Raw genomic sequence first — 9,022 nt, forward strand, 5'->3', positions numbered from 1 at the left:
GCTGGGGTTTGGATTACTTCCCCCAGATAGGAACAGTTCTCCTTTTCCTTTTTTTTTTTCCTTCAAGAGACTAAATTTAGTGAATTCCTTTCACATTAAAAACTTGTCAGGTATTCACATCCAAAGAGGGTCTCTTGGGGGAGTTACTGAGACAGTGAAACCTCTTAAACATATAGAGAAGGAAAAGATATTCAAGCAATCTCCCACCACCACTTTTAAGTCTGCTATCTCTCAGGAGTGCTCCACGGGCACCTTGGTCTCATGGCTACTATCTTGTGCTGCAGGCACAAGAGGAGAGGCAATAAATTATTCCTCTCATTGGGACGTGCTTCGTGCACAGGGCAGGATCATCCAGCCCTTGGCCAGGCAGCAACCCGGCAGGCACCAGCTGCCAGGCCACCACTGTGAGAACTGCATGAGACAGTTCCCTGTTTCTCCTCTGCTCAGCACCAGTGGGAAGGAAGTCAGAACAATTTATTCTTGCTGAAGAAAGAGTGATGGATTGTCAAAACACTGACGAGCAAAACCAAGGTGGTGGAGCTAAGAAAAGCACCCAGGCGTCCTGGCTCCCCATCACACCTCCAGCCAGTTAGCAGCCCCCTCCTGAATCCTCTGAGGAGGGGCTGCCCTAGAGAGAGAGGAATAAAAAAAGACTGCGAGAAAAAACAAGCAGCCTCCGCACCAGGAGCCCAGCGCAGGAGTTGGGGAGGGATCGGGTGCATGGCAGGGAATTTTCCTGGGTTCATATGAGGTGGGAAGGAGCCTCAGGCTTGCAGCAGCCTGCAAAGCTCATGCAACCAGTGTAAGKGCTCATCCTGCACCATGCCCCAGGAGCAGGAAGACTTGAGAATAAGGGGACATGCTTGTCACTCACCTGGCTTCTCCCAGGATCTGGGCACCTCATTCCTACAAAGGGGCCCTCAGTAGCCTGGAAAGCCTGGCCTTTTTGTCCTGCCTCTGATGGAGCCTTAATTGCTCTGTTTTCCCCTTTCCTTGTGCATACTCATCCCTCTTTAACTGACAAACTACCTAGGACTGACAGACTCAGCCGTGCTCCTGCATGCCCTGGAGACAGCTGGCTTGAGTGGCACCTCAAAGGCACTCAAAATTTCAGATCTCCACAGGGTGCTGGGAGGAAGGATTTGTAGCAGAAGATGACTCTGTTCTCAGTTGGACCAAAACCTCAGAGGTTACAAGTTCGGCTGGCTCATTCTCATTATGCTGAAAGCATGTGGCTGACTCTGCACTTCTTACACAGAACTTTGACCAAAATTACATTTAGAGACAATCTGTTCTCGATGTGTCTGGTGCACCTTCCTATGTTACCAAAAAGACCAAGGGGCATTTTGTTCTCTAAAAGCAGCCTGACAACTACTTTGTAAAAAGAAACTAATTGGGAGAGGATTAGATCGCGGTAGAGAGCCAGAATAGATGAGGAAGCTGTTCCACTCAGCTCACTGGGTTAATCCAGTCCAGCTGAGTGCAGAGGGACTAAAAATAAGCAGCTAAATTCACAATTTTCAACTGTTTTCAATTTCTGACTGCTAAAAATTTCCCCTTGGGAATGCAGATTCCTGCACAGTGCGTACAGGTCTTCACACACAAGGCATCTCTTTGGGTTATGTCTCATGGACCATCTAAAAATGGATCCCTAGAMTCTGCAGCTCCAGGTTTAAACGCTCTGCTCTGAGCAGTAATGCTTATGGAAGAGAGAAATTCAATGATCTCATCCCAGAGGCCTTTACCTCTGCATAATCTAACATGCCCAGAAAACAGCCTGCAACAAATATTTGGGCTTTGGGGACATTCACACCCAAACTCTCAGAGCTCAGCTCTGTCCACTGAAATCCCAAGGCATTCACTGGAAGAGAAGAGGCTTCAAAAGCAGATGAGTTCTGCACAAACATCAGTGACGGGTGGGTTTTTTTTTTTTTTTTTTTTTTTCTCTTTTTTTTTTTTTTTTTTTTTTTTTTTTTTTTTTTTTTTTTAAAAAAATATTTTTTTTTTTTTTTTTTTTTTTTTTTTTTTTCTCCTCCTGTCCTCACCGACATCTTTACTAATAAAGAACCAGGGAATGGAAAGCCTGGGCAGACAGGCTGGCGAGGCAGCGCGGTGTCCAAACAGAGGGTTTGTCAAAGTTTTCCAGGAGGCGTCAGCAGCTCTTTAAGCTCCTTGACAGCCAGGATAACACAACGTGTCTGCAGAGCTCTGGGGATCCGGAGTGAAATTAAAATGGGTAATGAATAGAGCCATTTTTTCAGGAGATTGCAGCTGCAAATGCAAGTAGGGCCAGTAGGCAAAAGGCACTGAAGAGGCACATGCGGAAGGGACCTGGGATAGCAGGGGGGCTGTCACCAGGCAAGCACGTGCTCCTCCTTCTCCCATGCCTGGCTGATAGGAAAGGCACTTCGCTGTCTGCCAGTGTGACTTTTATCTTGCGCCTGCTGCTATGGATGCCCTCTGGATCGGCAGGCGCCTGCAAAGTGTCGCTGATGGAGCGGCCCTTCCTCCACACCTGCTGTGCTTATGTTCCTTGAAATGGGGAATTTTCTATTAGAGGCCTCGGTGGGCTGGCAGCGCTGCCATTAATTACAGCAAGAAGCTCCCCTTTCTGTGTCGGATTGTGAAGCAAGAGTTTTGCCAAGTGAAACAGGACGCTGCAAAAGAGGGAGGAGTATCAGGAGAAAGAGAGGCCAGAGAGGWCCCTGGTTTCAGTGGCCATGTCAGGCTGGCAGCAGTGAGCCCTCTGACCAGGGGCAGGGTCCTTCCTCAGGGTGGTTTGGTGGGATGGCTACTGGGAGCTGTATTTCTGTGAAATGCTCTGCAGGATTCCTGTAAGATCCTCTAAGTCCACAGCGAGAGGTCTGGGAGTTAGTACTGGCAGGTGGGACCCAGAGGAGGATGACTAGGACCCTGCTGCAGGGCTGGGGGAAGACACTTCTTAGGCAATGTTTGAGACAGTGGTTGAGAGCTCACTCCGCTCTTCTAAAAAATGATTTCAAGCTCACAAGAGACCTGGTTGTCCCAATGAAGGTTTATCTGCCAGCTGACAAGTGCATGCAGCCGTTTCCACACACCTTCCCTTACGCAGGGGGGAAGCCTGCAGAGATCCCCTCTGGACATACCTGCACAGGCTGAGCCTTCTTCCCAGCTCGTTCATCCCTTAGCCTGTGACTCAGAGCAGCGCTTAATTAGCAGGAAGCCTGATGTAGACACCTGTCAACTCCTCTGAGACAACCAGCATTTCACGTTAGCTGCCCTGGGGCTGTTCGGCAAGAACAGCTCTCTCTCCGTATTGATATTCCTTCATCTCAGCCTATTTTCCAAGCCGTCAAGCTGCCATCTCAACCCTCCCAGGCCCAGCAGCGCCAGGGAGAGCAGCCTCATGTCCGTCAGCTCCTGGACTCCGATCCCACCTTTGCCGCTGCTCACAAACATTCGAGCCACTTCGTGCTTCCACCCAGCAGTCTGAGGGCTCCCTGCTAAGTAAATCAGACATCCCTTGATGAATTAAATCCAGGCTTCCCTGCACAGCATGAACCAAAAGCAGACAGGCCTGACTTCAAATCGGGGCAACTTTGAAGGTAAGAGAGAAAGTCACTTACCGACTCTGCAGCTCTGCAGAGAGTCTGTGCAGACACAGACCTCCTTCACCCTCCAAAGACTGTGGACATAGCATCACCGCCTCAGCCTCCGCTGCTCCAGAACTCCTACCCCACCAGGAGATTCAGCAGTAGCTGTGCTAAGATAAACCAATGGAGACTATGCAGCTGCTTTGATTGATTGCAGCTTCCAGAAGGGTGCAGTGCAATCGTAAGCATGTTTTATGCTGGTGGCATTTAGCAATGCTGCTGGACATCATGGCTACCTGTATTAGCTTCTGTGGCAGTTTACTTTAGGTGGACAGAGTTTCACCGTAAGTCTTGCAGAGATAGCAAGATGCAGGACAGTTTGACCAACAGTTTTAAGAGAGGTRTAAAGTGACCCGTGTTAATTGCACCACACATATTGACTGAAACTAATGAGGTTTGAACAGCAAGGTAAAGTCGTGGCTCAYCGCCTCGGCTGAGCCTCCAGGAGGTTGGAATCATCTCCATTTCCTGGTCTGGAGGTGCTCAGAGGGACATGCCACATTCTTCAGAGCCACCCTCCATTTTCCCTGATGCTGTAGCCCACCACGGTGCTGTTCCTTCCCACCTACTCTATTTCTTTTCTTGCCAGGTCCAGCTACAGACTCTTTTTATAGAGCAGATTCACCTTTTCCTTCACCTTCAGGATAAGATGTGTAAATTCCTTCTTCACAAAGGCTTCCTGGTCCTCCACAAGTGTCAGGAAGAGAGGTGCTGTGCTCTATGGGCAAGGGACACTTGGAATGGTCTAAGAGCATTCCCCATCATTTCATCCATGGAGAGAAGAGATACAATGACTCTGTAAAGATCAGATGATGCATCAGCAGCACCAAAAGGGCCTTGTTCTCCCTATTGCCTTTTTCCAGCTGTGCTTTGCATCAGGAAAAGTATGGCATTGGATCATAGGCCTGCGTATTCAAAGCTGCTGTAGTTGTCTCTAATTCTAGGTATCATGCCCCATCTCCAGGGCTGGCTGTTTCCTCTAGGATTCAAGTCAGTGGAAGGATCAGCACCAAACCCCTTGGCCATTCAGAAACGCATCTCTGTCATACGGGACAGGCGAGTGGCCATGAGACGCCGAGGAGTCCCTTTGCTTTTGCCAGTGCCTATGTAAAATTAAAACGGACAAGGAAGAAGCTGCTGTAAATAATGCATTTGTGGTGCACTACACAGCTTACAGAGCACATAGTCATTGTCTAGTCTTATTTAAAGAAACTCAGCCCTGGCTGCATCATTAAAAATGTATCCTGGTTTCAGCTTCATCCCATATATACTCACCACTGTGAAGCAGGTGGCTTGGTGGCTGTTTTCATGCCTTCCCGCTCTCAGCTGGTCTGAGGCAGCCTCATGCTGGTATGAGTGAGGCCTTTGGGTCACATAAAAAATTCACACACTTGGCATCAAGCATTTTCCATCCTTCCGCTCACTACTCCTCCCTTGCACCTGGGCCTGAGGCGACATGGGGACCCAGGCTTGCTTTCTGTCGCTCCATCCACTGGTTGCAAGGCACCAGCAGCGCCACTCCTCTCCCAGCATCCTCCAATCTGATAAATGATGTTAACGAGAGCTGTTAAGCCCAAATCCGCTCAAAGCATAAATCCCACCACTTTCACATCCCACTTGTAAGAGTACTTCAGTGCTTTGAGGTGCTGGGGCTTAGTCAATAGAAAGAGCACCACCTCCTGGCACAACGCTCCCCGGGCCGGCTCCACGCAGGCAGCCAGCGCTGGATGCTCTCTGCCTGGCTGAGCTCCTAGCAGTGGAAAAGGAGCTTTGCTTTCTTATTTCTTATGCTCAGGGCTACGAAGGGCCAGAAGCAGTGGTCAGCACTGGAGTGCCCTTGCCTCTCCCCCTTCTCCCTGCAGGTGGGCTCATTTCTCCCCTGCACATTCCCCTCGCTCGCGCCCTGCATCTCTCCCCAAGAACAGCCCTGCAGGCTGCAGTGTTTGCTGGCTTTTTGCAGGCTCTGGTGTTAAAAGCTGAAGGGAACTGGACCCAAAGGGAGGCTGTTTCCCTCCAGCATCTTCCTGCCTTGCTGGAGACAGCAGCAAGGAGCCAGGCCCCTTAGGAAAGCACAGGCTACCACATCCTATTYGCTCTTCATTTTCATTCCAGAGATGCAGCTCCCGAGGCTGGCATATTGCACTGCTCTCAGCTGGTGCCATGAGGGAATTTAATTCACCCTTGGTTATCTGGAAACAGTGGCTGGGGCTGAGAGAGGAAGTGGGATTGCATACAAGGTTAGGGGTTGAGGAGAGCTGGGTGAAGTCTCCCAATGCCTGGTTGAAATTGGCCACAGGTCGTTCAAAGACCAGGCAGCTACAAGCCCAAATGCCTCTTTAGAGAGGCAGCGCTTCAAATCACACAYGTCCAAAGCAACGCTGGCTGATTTATGATGAGCAAATGCCACTCACAGGCTGAGCGGAGGCCTGGAGGCAGGAGCAGGGCCGTGCATGGGGCAGTGAAGGGACCCCCCCATAAAGAAGCATCACGCTGCACAGGACGCCTCCGTTCAGCCGTCGTGCAAACGCAGCCTGAGCTCCACAGTTGCCAGCACCACGGGAAGGAGTTTATAGGATCCCACAAACCCTCAGAGATCCTACAGCCTGTGGGAAAAGGTGGTTACAGGATCCCATGGCTGTTGGTACCTGAGCTCCAATGGCCACATGCCGCAGGCGATACACGGGAGCAGCTGTGTGACACTTCCCTGCCGGAGCAGGGCAGCCGCAAGCAGCCTCAGCAGCTCCTGAAATGGTGAGGCCACCTGCCCTGCACGGCACCGGCATGGGGCAGAGCGGGACCTGCCGGGGCTGCGGTCCCGCCGGGGCGTCTGCGGCAGCGGGTGTCCGGGCCGCGCTAATTGGCAGCGCTCGTTTCTCCAGGGAGGCCAAGGCAGGGCCAGCGGTGCTCCCGTTCTGCCAGGTGATCCAGATTAAACAGGAGCAGAAACACACCGCTGAATTAGAAGAGGTCAGYGGCGCCGATGAAAGCTGTCTTCCTCTTTCGAGGTCCTGTGGCTGCTCCCTGCAGCCAAACCCGTCCATGGCAGCTACTTCAGTGCACAYGGTCTCTCCCTGCCGGGGGATGTTTGTCTCCATCCTGTCCCCCACCAGCCTGTTGGTGACAACCCCTTGTCCCTAAGCCGGATGGGGCTGCCACACGGCCAGTGATACTGCAAGGACTGGGTGCAACTCCTGCACCATCTTGGATCCTGCAAAGACCTTGAAAGAAGAGGAACCGGAGGCAGCAGGCAGCGAAGGGAGGTGACCGTGGCCACAGACGGAGCGAGYGGCGGAGCATTGCTCGTGCTCTGGGCAGGGCTTGAACTGCCAGTTCACTGGCAGGCGGTGCACAGCCCCTTCCCAGCTCCTGGGGGCCGGCACGGGGTCCAGGGAGCGGGCTCAGCCTCCCTGCGTGGGCATGGCCAGGTGCTCCCCAGCCTGCCTGGGCTTAACAGCGGCTCTGCAGGGAGCTGGGGAAATCAGGGTGATTTCCAGCCCCAACCAGTACTGCCCCCCTCCAAATCCCCTCAGCAGGGCCACGACTTGCAGCTGAGACAGCCACRGCAGCGCTGCCTTCAAGGGGGGGACTCGCTCCAGAGAGAAAGGTGGCTGGCTGCACCCCRACCCCATCGGGAGGCAGAGCTATCCACCGAATTCACCTCCCCAGCCAAAATATCCTCGCGCTGTGCAAGAGGGAGCACACACAAAAAGCCACGAGGGCGTGTGAGGCCCCRGGCAGGTCTGGGAGAGAAGCATTATTAATCGCTTGTAATATTTATCCCTTTTGCTGCACACCGCCTCCTCCTACCCAGGAAGCCCTTGCGCCGCTGACCGACGGGATGGAAACTCCCATGGTGGAAAACCTGGCAGCCGCTGCACGCCGCGCGGGCGCCTGCCACATCCCCGCGTMCCCGCAGCCCCTGTCCGCCCGGGAATCCACCCCGGCATCCCCCCGTGGAGCAGCTCTTCAGAGACACTGCACGAAAACCTGGGAGATAACACATGCCTGCGACATTAGCAATTAAGGAACATTAATTATAATAATAATAATTATCACAAAATAGCATTTTTATGGCACAATATTATGCTGAAGGATTTACAACATACTGAATCACGAACTTCGTAATTAAAGTTATTTTAGTTTCTAATTTTGTTTTAATTCTATTCCAATAAAAGATACGATAAATATACCGTTAAAAAAAAAAAAAAAAAAAAAACAGAAACCATTACTTAAGACAATTTCCCTATACAGGGATGTTATATTGCATATACTGCAGCCCTGAGTTCCCCTGGGAAGCATCACGATCCTTGGCGAGGCAGAAATGTCCAGCTGCACAAAATACACCCCAGGAGCTCCTGCAAGCCTCGCCTCGTGCCGGCGGCCGCTGCCAGCCCGCGGCTCCCCTTCCCCGGGCCGGGAGCGGGCACRGCGGCAGCGGCCCCCCTTCGATGCCCCGCAGCGGCGCTCGGCCCCATGGCGTCGAGGCTTCAGTTTTGCGCCCGCGATGAGCTGAGCCGTGTTTATTCCCACATCTTCCTTCGGCCTCCTGGCAACGCAAGGAGCCCGCGATCCCTGCGCGACATGTCACTCTGCCTCGGACTTCCCTCCCTACACCTGCGCCTGTCATTAGGAATTCAGGAAGAACAAAAAGATGACTGAAAAGCTAAAAAAAAAAAAAAAAAAAAGATTTTTAAAAAAATCCAGAGCTGTTCAGCCTTGAACTACTCAGAGGGTTTTTTTTTTCTTTCCCCTCAACTTTTTTCCATCAGCAAATGTTGATTTGCTAAAGGGTTTACAGTAAAAAAAACCCACACCCCTTTTTGAAGAAAGTTCATCGTTACAATAAACAATAAGAAGGATATGGAAATTGTTTTGACATAGTTGAAGAACTGTGGCTTGGAAGAGCAGTGCCTGATATCTCCATTTTAAAAGGATGTTTCATTTCCCTTTTTCAAGAAAATTCCACAACATTGAACAAGTCAAAATTGGAATAGAGAGGTTCACGGTTACCAGAACAGACCGCTTTGACCGACCTGTATKTTGTCACATGGGACATTTAAGCGAATGCATCACCCTGCTGCAGAGCAAGAAACTTTTCAAAAGCACGGATTCTCCCCTGAAACGACCAATGCAGCCCCGCATTGCCCAGCTGGAGGAGCCGCGTCCCTTCAAGCCACCCAAGGGCCCCGTCGCCCGTGCCGCGCCGAGCTGGCCCGCACCCTGCGCGCAGTGTTTGCTCCAAGCAGGAGCCAGCGTCAGCCACAGGCAACTGAAGGCCCCTCTTGTCCGTTCGTCCCTCCAGGAGCCACCTCAACCCGGCCGGCACGTCCCCACCCGGCGGTGGCAATCGCCGCGCGCTCCAGCTAGCCGGGGAGAGCGGCCGCCTCGGC

The sequence above is a fragment of the Rhea americana genome, unplaced genomic scaffold (assembly GCF_003343005.1).
Source record: "Rhea americana isolate MKP2758 unplaced genomic scaffold, rheAme1 scaffold_120, whole genome shotgun sequence".
Taxonomy (NCBI): Eukaryota; Metazoa; Chordata; class Aves; order Rheiformes; family Rheidae; genus Rhea; species Rhea americana.